Below are 15,349 nucleotides of genomic sequence, written 5' to 3' on the forward strand. Positions count from 1 at the left end.
TTTCAACTTCTGTTGGTGTCGGCCTTAATTTTTGGCAGGCTTCCTTTTGGTGAAGTTGACTTCCTGAAGGGATTGCTCTCCATTAGACATCATTTTCAGCTGATGCGTGGTCGCCTCACTGATTTTTAGAGTGTCAAATGCTTTATATAGGGTGCACTCTTCCTCCTGGAAAAGTCTGACCCTGGCCCCTCGGTCACGGCTGCCCATCACCAGGCGATCCTGGATCATTTCCTCCTCCAGTGCGGCGTCACGAAACTTGCACGTGCTGGCAAGCTGTCTCAATCGCTCAAGAAATTGTGTCACCGTTTCATGAGGTTGCTGCTCTGCTGCAGTGAACATAAATCTTTCATACAGCACATTCCTCTTTGCTACAAAATGTTTCTCCAGAGCGTCCAATATCATTTGACAAGTAAGGGCTTAACCTTCTGGTACACACACTTTGAGACCAGCCAACACGCTTCTACGATCTTGCCCCATTACTGTCTCTAATGTGGCCACCTGGACTTTATTCTCCTTTCTCTCCAGTTCTGTCGCCGTGAAATAACGTGATTGCTCACTCCTCTTACTCTTATCTTCTTGCGATAGTGAGATAGTGGAACTGGTAAGTAAATTCTCTTGTACAGCGTCGACATCTACATCTGTGTCTTTGGGTGATTCACGTGATTGTTTACCTCTCTTGCACAGTGTAAACATCTACATCTGGTTTTTTTTTGGTGGTTCATGTGATTGCTTATCCCTCTTACTCTCATTATCTTCTTGCAGACTTAGTGAAATAGGCAAGCTGGTAATAGACTTTCTTGTACAGTGTCTATGTCTTCATCTACATCTGTGTCTTTGGGCGATTCACGTGATTGCTTTCTCCTCTTAATCTCATCTTCTCGAAGACTTAGTGAAATAGGAAGCTTTTAAGTAAAATTTCTTGTACAGCTTCGACAGTTTCATCTGTGTCTTTGGGCAATACATGTGATTGCTTTCCCCTCTTAATAGTCTCATTTTCTTCTTGCGATAGTGAGATAGTGGAACTGGTAAGTAAATTCTCTTGTACAGCTTCGACATCTACATCTGTGTCTTTGGGTGATTCACGTGATTGCTTACCCCTCTTGCTCTCATAATCTTCTTGCAGTAGTGAGATAGGCAAGCTGGTAATTAAACTCTCTTGCACAGTGTAAACATCTACATCTGGTTTTTTTTGGTGGTTCATGTGATTGCTTATCCCTCTTACTCTCATTATCTTCTTGCAGACTTAGTGAAATAGGCAAGCTGGTAATAGACTTTCTTGTACAGTGTCTATGTCTTCGTCTACATCTGTGTCTTTGGGCGATTCACGTGATTGCTTTCTCCTCTTAATCTCATCTTCTCGAAGACTTAGTGAAATTGGAAAGCTGGTAATAGACTTTCTTGTACAGTGTCTATGTCTTCGTCTACATCTGTGTCTTTGGGCGATTCACGTGATTGCTTTCTCCTCTTAATCTCATCTTCTCGAAGACTTAGTGAAATTGGAAAGCTTTTAAGTAGAATTTTTCTTGTACAGCTTCGACAGTTTCATCTGTGTCTTTGGGCAATACATGTGATTGCTTTCCCCTCTTAGTCTCATTTTCTTCTTGCGGTAGTGAACTAGCGGAGCTGGTAAGTGAACTCTCTTGAACGGTGTCAACATCCATGTCTTTGTCTTGGGGGTGATTCACGTGATTGCTTACCCCTCTTACTCTCCTATTCTTGTGGTAGTGAAATAGCCACGCTGGTAAGTAAACTCTTGGTCTCCTGTATTGCTTTGACATGGTAGGGTAGTAAAAACGTAAAAGTAAAAAAAAAAAAACGTAAAAGTGACAAACCATCTACACCTAATAAGAATGTGTTCAGGTCAGGCAAGCAATTCTGACCACCTACAGGAATCATTAACATGTCAATCATTACACATTTCATGGCTGCGTGAAAATGATATGGTGACGGGTTGTCTCTAACCCTTCTCTTGGCTCGAACCTGCGAAAATAGGTTTTCGATACAATCTTGATTCAGCCTGTTAAAAAAAAAAGATATTTGAATGAAGCCTCTTCTTTCAAAAACTGCCACCAAAGATGAATTACAGATGATAGGGTTGTAATCCATCCATCCAGAAACCACACTTTGCTTCTGTTTCCTATTTTCAAGCTTCTCGACCAAGAAATCATTTCCTCCCACAACTGTAAGTGGCATTAACCTTCTTTAACTGGTCTTCTACAATCTCTACTGGCCCTCGACGATCTTAAATTCAATGAATCAAATAACTTATCCATTTTTTTTGCAAAATTCTGCTGTGTACACAGCTTCGGGAGGCATACTGCCTAATGAGCAATGAGTTAGAATGCCTTCCATTCCCTCCGACACACAGCTTAGCATCAGAGGCTTTCCTTGAGATGTGACCACCACACAGCTCTATCAGCTCCACCAACCTCTCCCTAGGAGGATTGCTGTCCGACTGCGTACCTGCACAGCATAAGAAACTCGCATTTTGCTGAAAGATGAAATCTCGAAGTGTCAGTTTGTCAACTTTGGAGCATACCTAATATCAAGGATTTGGTCTTTATCAAAAGAAGTCATGATATGTGACCACACTGCCTTTTTCTCACCTTCAACACAATGTCATACTTCATCAGGTTGTTACGTGTGCTTTTCATGAGGTGAGGCAAATCATTTATACAAAATATTTCATGATTGTACTAGTAGTTGAAAGACGTCTTCTCTTTTGTAACACCCAAATTTTTGAACAAGGACCGGTTGTTCGGACCTTGATCACACACTAGACAAACGGGATGTAAGCCAAGGTTATTATATTGGCTAGACAATCTTTATTTATCCTTTCTAGTAAACCTGCCCTGGGGGGTGTTTCACAAAGATTTAAGTATGACTTAGAGTCGCACTTAAATACCGAGTTGCGTACGGTATGAAAGGCTTGACCGTATTGGTCAGATCGTGTCATGAGGACGCGCACTAATGCGTATCTATCAATAAGATCGCGCGTTGCATATCATGTACGCGTCGGCATTTAAGTGCGACTTAAGTCATGCTTAAATCTTTGTGAAACACCCCCCTGATCCGATTGTTTGTGAGAAGAAATATCCCAATGGCTGCTTCCATTGGGATGCCACACCACGTATCCTGACAACGAGCGCTTGATTCGCAACTTGGGGGGTTCCCCCAAATTTTCCAAAGTTTTCTAGTCCAGAAACAATGTCATTTTTCTCATCGAAGTGTAAATGTTCTTTTACACTCATCTCGTCAATAAGGATAGAACAGTACCTATCTCTTTCTGATTATGTTTGAACCTTTTTTTTCAACGCTTCCAAAATAGCAGCAGAGAAGCCAGGCTGGACCTGTAGGTCACCAAGTATTCTTTTAATACAAGTCACAGATGGAAGTGCAATTATCTTTCGCATTAATTTTATACCCTTTGGCACTTGCATGGTACAAAGACACAGCAAAAGACTTGTCTTTTCAAAGACCACCTCCTTGCTTTCCTTTTTCATTTTCCAACTCTTAGTTGCGATCGGAAAATTGTAAGAATAGGTTCTTCTAGGCACTTTGATGCCATTGAAATCACATCTTTTGTAGTACTGATTTCTTGTGTTTTGGTTATCTTTTCGAGATCACTTGTAAGTAATTTAATTTTAGCATTTAACCTTTTCACCTTCTGATTCATTCTTTTGCGCAATTTTAGATTTTCTCTCCTTAATTTTCTGTTCATCTCCTCTTGAGGAGTTGGTACATGTATTTCTTCTTTTTCTTTCCCCAGTCCTATCGCCTTTCTCTTCTGTGGCTTGCTGAGTTCTTCTTCTTCCTTTTCTCCTAGTTCTACTGTCCATTCTTCCTCCTCTTCATCTATTTTTTTCTTCTTCCACTTCATCTGTCTGCTTTTATATCTCCTCTTCACTTTTCTCTTCTTCCTCTTTATTTGTCTTCTTTTCTGTCATTTCTTCCTTCTCTTAATCTGTATTTTATGATTTGTCTTCAACTGTTCTTGTTTCTTCTTCATCTTTTTGTTGTACATCCTCTTCACCAACCCTTTCCTCTTTCTGTTTACCTGCACTTTCCTCTTTGTCTGTACCTGACTTTTCTTCTTTTTTGAATTTTACCTCATCTTGCTTTTTACCATCTTCTTTCTTCTGTTCATTTATCTCTTCTGTCTCTTCCTCTATTAGGCGAGTGAATGCCCCAAACTATCCGCATAGTTGTGCTCTAAATGTTAGATATATATATATATAAGCAGAGAAATAAAAAATATTTTTGTGTGTTGCTGCCCTCTACGTTCATTGGTTACAACTCACGGTTATCACAAATGTGGAGCGTTTTGAGGGTCGTGGGTTTGAATCCCAGCCATGGCGTAATTTCCCTCAGCAAGAAACTGATCCACAATGTGCTGCACTCAACCCAGGTGAGGTAAATGGGTACCGGTAGGAGGTAATTCCTTAAGAAGCTGTGTGTGCTCTGAATGCGCAGCTCAGCCGGGTAATATAGGAGCGCCTTGAGCACCTAACAAGGTGGATATGTGCGCAATATAAATACCCTATATTGTACAACGCCTACTTAGCTAGTTGTACGCGATCAAATGGGAGGCTGAACGTCACACATTCGTACCGTTGCACACAAGACGTACCATCCAAAATGTACCGTCCAAAATGTACCATTGCACTGCTTTAGGAGGTGACGTCACAATGCGATTTAATTGAATAAGGTGACAATGCGCGTACAGCTCGCTGGCTGGCTAAATGCGCAACGCTGTCCAAGGTCATGTGCGCTTGTGGGCCCGGCTTGTGGGATTTTGCTTTTCGCTTTCAATATTTTTGCTCCCTTTTCATAGATTACTGGAGGGAAAAACTCTTGTTTTTTCATATTTTCGCTAGATTCCGAGGCGTTGTACAACACAAATAGCGAATATTCTTATTCGTGCAATGGTGCGAGATTTCGCATTCGGTGAAAGAAAGAAAGCTCTATTCAACTCGGCTAACGCCTCGTTGAATAGAGCATCTTTCTTTCACCTCATGCGAAATCTCGCACCATCGCACTCATGCCTATTCGCTATTTGTATATTATTATTATTATTACTGATGGAACAACACAGAGACAACGACTTATACTCACCTGACACTTGTACAAAGGGTTCCAGACGGTATATAACAACAGATAACAATATCAGGTTTCTTCTACTGACATCTAATAACAGGTTGACCATGGCGCTTGGTGGGGAGCTGCTGGGTTGCGTGCGTCCACACTCATTGTGTGTGCAATATAAATACCCTATATTATTATTATTATTACTGATGGAACAACACAGAGACAATGACTTATACTCACCTGACACTTGTACAAAGGGTTCCACACGGTATATAACAACAGATAACAATATCAGATTTCTTCTAAGACTTGACCATGGCGCCTGGTGGGGAGCTGCTGGGTTGCGTGCGTCAACACTCGTTGGCATCTCGGGTTCTTCTCTCTCTGTTGTCTCTCTCCAATCTCTCGCTGATACCGACCAGGCACCAACTTGTGTGCGTGCTGTGCGACGCACGCACGTAGCAGGCAATGTGGGAGCATACATCAAAGCTGCTTCAATCAGAGCTCTCCTCACATACACATATCATACACACAAACTTAATATACATGAACATAGATTAATACATAGACTAATGCACAGACTAATACGTATAGGGTACTACAGTTCGGTACATGGCCCAGTTATTACATTCCTCCCGGTTCCATCAGATTGCGACATATATTGACAAATCTATGAATTGGCGATATTGTGCAATCTCAGTAGAAAACCCACAGATACGAAGAACTCTGACAGAAGAATGCAATATATGCCAATATGATTAAAACTGATTGAAACATGACATCAATGAAATACCTCAAATGTTCCTTTACTATATAAATATCCAGTGTAATCATTCTATTTATGATGATTGATTTCTCTAAATATTCATATACAGTCATACGTACTTTGTTTTCCATGACCCTCGGATAAATACCCGTTTTCTATCATTTAGGCTAAGAATCTGTAGAATGTTGTTTCTTGCCAGATATTTATACAAATACAAGTCAAAATGAGTCACTCTTGGTTTGTAATTCAAAGTCTATTAAAAACATGTACAGCACATTCCGGAATAAAGGAAATCATGATTCCTGATGGTTTTTGTTTTTAAACATCAAATAATTTTAATATGGTGTTTCATTTTATCACACATATATAATTCTTTTTATTGTTCCTTGATTTTGATAGTGATAGGAAAGGCTCATGCATAAGAACAGTTTGAAATGTTATGTTAAAGCCAAGTTGTGCAGCAAAATGGGCCAAGATATCATATTAAAGGGGAAGTTCACCCTGAAGAAAACTTTGTTGTAAAAATAGCAGAAAAAATAGTAAAAAATATCGGTGAAGGTTTGAGGAAAATCCGTTTAAGAGTAAGAAAGTTATTAGAGTTCAAATTTTTGGATTTGTGACGTCATAAACGAGCAGCTGCCCCATGTGTTATGTAATATAAAATGCATGAATTTCAAATTTTGTATGGTTCCTGATGTCTTAATTTTGTTTTCTTTTCATGATCGGGTGTGAAATGATTTGTCTATTGATATACAAAAGTTACAGTGAAAACCATTTTCAATTTTCTGAGAAAATGACATTTCATTGATTTTTTACCACTAGCTATGTAAGAATGCTGCTCGCATATGACGTCACTAATAAAATAATTGAAATTCTAATAACTTTTTAATTATTTGATGAATTTTTCTCAAACCTTCGGCAATATTTTTTATTATTTTTTCTGCTATTTTTACAATAAACTTTTTGTCAGGGTGAACTTCCCCTTTAAAATGTGGCGTAAGAAGGGGATGCCTGAGTTGTTTTTTCTTTTCTTCTGTAAACTTTAATTTTGAAATCAGAGTGGATTCAGATTCACACATGAATTACTGTAGAAATTGTTTATAACATGTAGTATTTATTATTTGTAATCTGTCGTTTCTACATGATTCACTGAGTATTTTGAAATCAAATCATATTCAACAATTTTTGTGATATTAATCTTTGAAAACAGGTTTCCTGTTTTTTCTGGGATGCACTATATGTTGTATACTATATGTGGTTAGTTTTGTTGTGTTGAAACAAAATTGTACATAATTAGATGTGCTAATTAATGATGTGCTAGAAAAAAGATAATATACATGTATGGACATTTTCCTTTGTTCCAACATTTGTTTGATTTTGAGATAACTTTTCAATGTAACAATATCCATTTTATATTAGCATTGCATCTATACCTTATCTCATTTCTGATATGTGCAACATGTATATGAATATGAATTTAGTGAAAAATTTCAATATATTGTTATGTGATGATAAGACATATCTCACATATTCAATATTATATCTATACATAATCAATATTTAATCAATACTTCTAAAGGAAGTATACCAGCTCCAACTTTCATTAGAAAGTATTACTCATTCTTCTTCCAGCTAAACATCTGACGCACACACATTTTATGGGTTTCTTATTCACTACATTTCATGTTCTCCCTAAAAGGTCAACTCCCCCAATTCAGAGTAAAGTTATGACGTACAGATTGTTTTGGTCAAGCGTCCAAGGTTGACCAACACCTGTTTGATCGTAAAGAGTCTAGACCAGACCAATATAAAAGGAGTTCACTTCTGAACCCAAATGAGAAATCAGATTACTTCAGAGATTGTAAGAGATTGTTAGATTGGTTGCAGATTACTTTACAGATTGTTCCAGCATACAGACAGCTACAGAAGAGTTTATATTTCAACTACATGCTACGCTTACAATTCATTCTCCTCAGCTCAATTAGGGAATCATAGCCCATACGAGTTAGTGTTCGGACGGGAACCTCCCAACTTGACTAACTTGACTTTCAATCCTATGAAAGGATTATCCCAGACCTATGAGGAATATGTAGATCATCTTAAGAAGAAATTCCAACATATTTCTAGAACCATACTTTCGTTGCAAAGGAAGCAACAAGATAGACAGAACTCAAACATTTCACAGAAGCTAAGTAAGAGCCCAATCTACTCAGTAGGACAATTAGTCTATTTGTACAAACCAAGCTCTTCTTCCCTGACAGCAAACTCCAAGAAGATTGCTGCTGAATGGTGTGGACCTTTGGTAATCCATGAGGTACTAGACAGAACTCATTATATTCTGGCCACACTAAAGGGAGAAATCCTAAGAGATGTGTTCAATTACAATAGGCTTAAACCCTGCTTTGTAAGAGCATCTAATGAAAGGAAAAATATCACTCATATCCAAAAGTTGAAACAAGCACTAGGTGAAAACAACCAAACACAGAATGACAAAGAAAGCTCTGAAAAAGAGACAGTACAATTCATCAATGAAAATGATGAAACTTTGTCAAAGTTTGATTGTGAACAAATCATGTGCTATCAACAAGCAGAACCAATTGATGAGAGTCTCTATACTTCATCTATGATAGATAACCAAGGTATAGCTTCCCCTAGGAAACTGACACAGGACGAGTTAAGGAAACAAATTGACTTATTGTTGACTGCCCCTACCAGTGAAATTATGACTCTTCATAGAGGACGATTTAAGTCAGGACACTTGCAAATTTTGGTTTCATTTGACAAACCACAGGTTGATAACAAACCTAGTAGACAAGTGAATTTTTGGTGGAATATAGATATGTACCCAGATCATGAACAGTTGATTCATAGGATTTTGTTTGATAGAATTATACCAGTAACAGGCACTCCTAAGAGGATGTTGCAGACTTTGTTTATGTAATTTGATGTGTGAAATTGATAAAGGTTTATATATCATGTCTGATTTTTAGAGTTTTTCTCTTATTAACATACAATTGTATTTAGTATGTATTGTATCAAGACGTTGATAATTTGGCAGATGTGATAATTTGCTTTTAGATCATTTCATAATGATTGTTAACAAGTTTAAAAGCACTTGTTGAAGAACCGTTTAGATATTTATGACGTAGGAAAATTTGTCTTATATGACGTTAACTTATACGAGTAAGGTTTGGATTATACAATATTCTGTGTTTACACTTCTTTTATATGAAGTAAAATTGGTCTAGATTTGCATTGAGTATATCCAATATCTTGAGCGCCCTCGTTTTATTTCCGAAATCATAAATTGTGAGATTTTTATTGATTGGATAGAAGATTATGGATATATCTTCTGATAGAAAAGTGAATTTGATATCTTGTGTTTAATGATTGCTGAATTTTTGCTATGTCGCCTATAATAATTGTTCTTATGAACTTTTGATCTTGTTGAATTTACGTGTATTCTATTGTATGTAAGATAGTTTGTACAGTGTAAATATGTGATATAGTTTTTCAGGAATAGTGCATACATGTAAGTCTGCACATTATTGGAAACGGTTTTCTTTTATCGATGTATTTTCATACTGGATTGTGTGAGAGTTTGAGAGAAAGAGGAGGTAGAAGATAAATTAAAAAGTTTCACAATATTATTTTGTTTTACATGAAATTCAATTGTTTAACTATGTTGGACTTGGACCATTAGTTCAATATATTTTTTTAAACAAATGTGGGAAAGCCACATTTTCTAACAAAAGGGGATGTTATGTGATGATAAGACATATCTCACATATTCAATATTATATCTATACATAATCAATACTTAATCAATACTTCTACAGGAAGTATACCAGCTCCAACTTTCATTAGAAAGTATTACTCATTCTTCTTCCAGCTAAACATCTGACGCACACACATTTTATGGGTTTCTTATTCACTACATTTCATGTTCTCCCTAAAAGGTCAACTCCCCCAATTCAGAGTAAAGTTATGACGTACAGATTGTTTTGGTCAAGCGTCCAAGGTTGACCAACACCTGTTTGATCGTAAAGAGTCTAGACCAGACCAATATAAAAGGAGTTCACTTCTGAACCCAAATGAGAAATCAGATTACTTCAGAGATTGTAAGAGATTGTTAGATTGGTTGCAGATTACTTTACAGATTGTTCCAGCATACAGACAGCTACAGAAGAGTTTATATTTCATACTGCAGAGTATAGTCACCATCAGACTTACTCATGTTCTTGTATTATTTGTCATCATCATCATCACCTTAGTTATCATATTTAATAAATGTATATATGGACTGTATAGGCTTTGTATTGCTTCGTCTCATTTTAAGTCTGGTTGAAAGTTAAAGTGCAATCGATCCAACCCCAACGCAACAATATATACATACTTGTATTGCATTTATGTTTTATTCCATATAACACAGAATTGCCTTTTATCTATGAATGCTATATCTCTGAGAATTACTGTTATGTACTGAATTATGCTAGATTATTATAAGAAATATCAAAGTCAGTATGATTTAATAAATATTGATTTATATATATTAAATCATATGTTATAGACATTTACACAATATATTTTAGAAGAGAAAAAGAAAGAAATCAAGGCCGTGAGTCTTTGACAAATGATATCTATAATATTTTCCATTCTTTTATTGTGATTAACTACTGAAAATATCAATGGTCTGATTACCTGAAGTATGTTAGTTATATGAAAAAAACAATGGAGGATGTGATACATATTTTTATGCAATTTACCGCTGGAGACTGAGCTTGCATTTGTGGGCTAGAGGTTATTGAAAATGTGTGTTAGAGAAAATTATTCATTCTCTAACAGGTTAACATGCATGTTTATGGTTACATTTATGTAGATGATAATCTTTCTTTTAAAAGGGGTCATTCCGTCATCCAGGCGTGTCAAATTGTTTTGAGCTGAAACAAGGTATATATGATCTGTATCATCTTTTTCGCAAAATATTCAAATTTCTGTAGAGTTTGAATACCACAGAATGCTATGTCGGAAAAGCTAAATACGAAATCTTCATTTGAAAAGTTTTAGTGGTTGTCCTAATGAAAAAGGGGAAAGGTCATTGAGAAAAAGTGCTATCAACTGTCTCATTGGGTGATTTCAAGTTCAGTGTTGATCTTTTGGTGTTGGTGTTTGGTCAATTTTTACACGATTATAACACCAAACATAAAATGAAGCTGGTGTTAGGTGATTAATTCATTGGGTGATTTCAGGTTCAGTGTTGACCTTTTGGTGTTGGTGTTGGGTCAATTTTTACACGATTATAACACCAAACATAAAATGAAGCTGGTGTTAGGTGATTAATTCATTGGGTGATTTCAGGTTCAGTGTTGACCTTTTGGTGTTGGTGTTGGGTCAATTTTTACACGATTATAACACCAAACATAAAATGAAGCTGGTGTTAGGTGATTAATTCATTGGGTGATTTCAAGTTCAGTGTTGACCTTTTGGTGTTGGTGTTGGGTCAATTTTTACACGATTATAACACCAAACATAAAATGAGGATGGTCCCAAAAAGTCACTCACTAGTTGCAGAGATGTCAATAATGTGAACTGGATCAGTTTTACAAACTCTTAATAAGTTTTGGAGCTAGGGGAAGCAATCGAAATTTCAACACTAACACCAACATCAAGGCCAACACCGAACTTGAAATCACCCATTGAGGTGGTTATTCATGCATGCCCACTACGAGCAACCCCTGGGGCCCGTTGCATAAAACTTTTTACCTGAGAAAACTCAGGTTGTTTTTACCAGAGTTTTTGCCCTGTATTAAGGTCAATGGCAGATATGAGACTAACCTTAGTTTTCAATTTTACCAGAGTTTTCTCAGGTAAAAAGTTTTATGCAACAGGCCCCTGGTGGGCCCGTCTTACAAAGAGTTGCGATTGATCTGATCAACTACAAATATGGACGGCCAGCAACGTCAACATCTTAAACGCAACTTTGTTTAAAATATTTTCTAGATATGATGTATATACTCATACATTCATCGCTTTGACAATTTTATGTGTTTGCCTTTGTTTACAAAGGACATTTTGCGAATTTCCTGTAGAAAAAAATTATGACACTGATGGATGGATATAATACATATATATCTAGAACTTTTTTTGAACAAACATGCATTTTATATGTTGACTTTGCTGGCTTTCCATAGTTAAGATTGATTGGATCAATCGTGACTCTTTGTAAGACGGGGCCCTGATCTCTGTTGTAATATTTCTCTCTCACATTCCTTATCCTGTTTATGTTTGTACGAGTTTCCTGTAGAAAAAAAAATTATGACACTGATGGATGGATATAATACATTTATCTAGAACTTTTTTTGAACAAACATGCATTTTATATGTTGACTTTGCTGGCTTTCCATAGTTAAGATTGATTGGATCAATCGTGACTCTTTGTAAGACGGGGCCCTGATCTCTGTTGTAATATTTCTCTCTCACATTCCTTATCCTGTTTATGTTTGTACGAGTTTCCTGTAGAAAAAAAAATTATGACACTGATGGATGGATATAATACATATATATCTAGAACTTTTTTTGAACAAACATGCATTTTATATGTTGACTTTGCTGGCTTTCCATAGTTAAGATTGATTGGATCAATCGTGACTCTTTGTACGACGGGGCCCTGATCTCTGTTGTAATATTTCTCTCTCACATTCCTTAACCTGTTTATGTTTGTACTTTTACATTTCACAAATATCTCTTTATTTCCAAAGTTGGAGAACTCATTGAATTTGAATTTTGATTTGCATTTGTCTAGGAATTGGAATATGAATTTGGAGTATACATCTTCAGGAATTGGGCATTTTATTTTGTGTGAAAATGTTTACAATGATGAGGCTGACACGTACTTGTTTCAAGTCTACTTTTATCTGAGAAAGTTTACACAAAATGTTCTGTATTACAGGTAATTACAGAATTTATTATTTTTCATGTGAACCATTATTATCAGTACAGTGAAAATATTGAATAACTTTCTTTTTGATATTTTTTTCTCAGAATTATATGAGATTCACTTTGTTGCAGTGTGTTGAAAATATATTTCATATCTTATGAGTCTTTATCAGTTATTCTTCAACTTTTAATAAAATTCAGTAATATAAAGAAAATAGAAAATATGAACTTGTGTTTAGTAATTGTACTTTCAATTTTGTAATAGTTGAGAGTTGGCCTTTTTAATCATCATATAAATCTTAGAACTGTGTCACTTATATTCAAAGGTGATATCATTCTAAATGTAATGGAAAAGTGGGTAAGTATTTTTTCAGCATTTCTGTGAACATAGAATTGAAGTGGTTTGGAAAATATATTTATTTGAGCTCGTACTTATTACACTAAATTTCAAAAGGGTTAATTTTTTTTAGCTTGCACAGGAAAGACGGGTGATCCCGGCCCATCCTGTTTTTTTTTTTGGGGGGGGGGAGGGTGGAGTGCAAATTTCAATGTTTTTCTTTCATAATTTCACATAACTGTCATTTTTAAGGTAATAGAAATTTGACTTGGAATACAAAATATTTTGTTTACCCCGGACAAGTCTGCCCCAACAAAAAGTTGATTTTAATGAAAAGAGAAAAATCCAACAAGCATAACACTGAAAATTTCATCATAATCGGATGTAAAATAAGAAAATTATGACATTTTCAAGTTTTGCTTGATTCCATTGAATAGTTTCTGACATCCTGGTCGGTATGCAAATAAGGGAACTGATGACATCACTCACTCAATTTTTCTTTTGTATTTTATTATTTAAATTAGGAAATATTCGAATTTTCTCCTCATTGTCCTGTGAAACAAGTGGACTTACCATTGCTTAACATATGGTTCAGTCAAGTTGGTCCCTAATGTCAACTCTGTAAAAATTGAAATATTGCCTAATTCAAACAATAAAAAACAAAAGAACTAGTGAGTGAGTGACATCACTGATTCTCTCATATGCATGTGACTAAATTGAGCAAAATAAGTGAACATTTCGTGAAAAATAAGTGAAAATTTCAAAATGTCATAAATTATTTTACATCCGATTTTGATGAAGTGTTCAGCATTATGCTTGTCTGATTTTTCTCTGTTGATTCAAAACAACTTTTTTTCTGAGGTGGACTAGCCAGAGCTAACGTTAGAATGTACCTGTCAGGTGCTTGATTATTACTCTTATAAAAAGCAGAATTTTATATTTATTTCTTAAAATGTCATAATCTGAGTAATGTTGAAGATAAGGATGTCAATTGTGAAGATAAGGCGATGGAGATCGATGATGGCAATGATATTGATGATAATTAAATCAAAGTATGGAGTGATCGAGATTGGGAACATTTACTTGAAGGTCAAGTCAACCTCAGAAAAATGTTGATTTGAATCAATAGAAAAAAATCAGACAAGCACAATGCTGAAAATTTCATCAAAATCGGATGAAAAACAAGAAAGTTATGACATTTCAAAGTTTCGCTTATTTTCAACAAAATAGTTATATGAACGAGCCAGTTACATCCAAATTAGAGAGTCGATGATGTCACTCACTCACTATTTCTTTTGTTTTTTATTGTTTGAATTATACAATATTTCATTTTTACGAATTTGGCGATTAGGACCTCCTTGCCTGAAGCACAAATTTATGTTAAAATAATGGAATTCCACGTGTTCAGGGAGGAATGAAACTTCATTTCACATGACAATGACGAGAAAATAACAATATTTCATATAATAAAATGCCAAAGAAATAGTGAGTGATGTCATCAACTCTCTCATTTGGATGTAACTGGCTCACTCATATAACTATTTTGTTGAAAATAAGCGAAACTTTAAAATGCCATAACTTTCTTATTTTACATCCGATTTTGATGAAATTTTCAGTGTTATGCTTGTTGAATTTTTCTTTTTTTATTCAAATCGAGTTTTTGTTGGGGTGGACTTGTCCTTTAAATCACCCCTCTTACGATCCTCCCCTCTTGATAATCTTCCCACTTTCTCAGGTCTGCTCTCTCTCACTCTTGAAATATATATCTTTCTTGAGAAATATATATCTTTCTTTTCTTTCTGACATTTTCTATATAGAGTTTCATTAAAAATTGAAAAATAGATCAATGCACTTCAGCTCTGATCTATATTTTCAACAAATTTGACAAGCATAAAAAAAAGTGTTTTTAACCAAAAATAGAGGATATTGCATCCCCCCAACAAAAGTTGACAACCAAAACACACACACACACACAAACCCAAGCACAAAAGGTCTTCACTGACTTTCAAGGGGGGGGGGGTACACTTCTGTTTTAATGCAATTTTCATGTACATTATTATAAATTTTGATTTAAAAGGGGGCATGGGCCAGCCAGTTTTTTGCTTTTTGTTTCTTTATTCTTTCTCTAAACTACATTAGGGGCAGTCCCACCCCCCCCCCCCCCGATTCCACAATCTAGGACCTATCTATTCTATATTTCCAACTTTTCCTCGTGCAAATAA

The sequence above is a fragment of the Lytechinus variegatus genome, chromosome 17 (assembly GCF_018143015.1).
Source record: "Lytechinus variegatus isolate NC3 chromosome 17, Lvar_3.0, whole genome shotgun sequence".
Lineage (NCBI taxonomy): Eukaryota > Metazoa > Echinodermata > Echinoidea > Temnopleuroida > Toxopneustidae > Lytechinus > Lytechinus variegatus.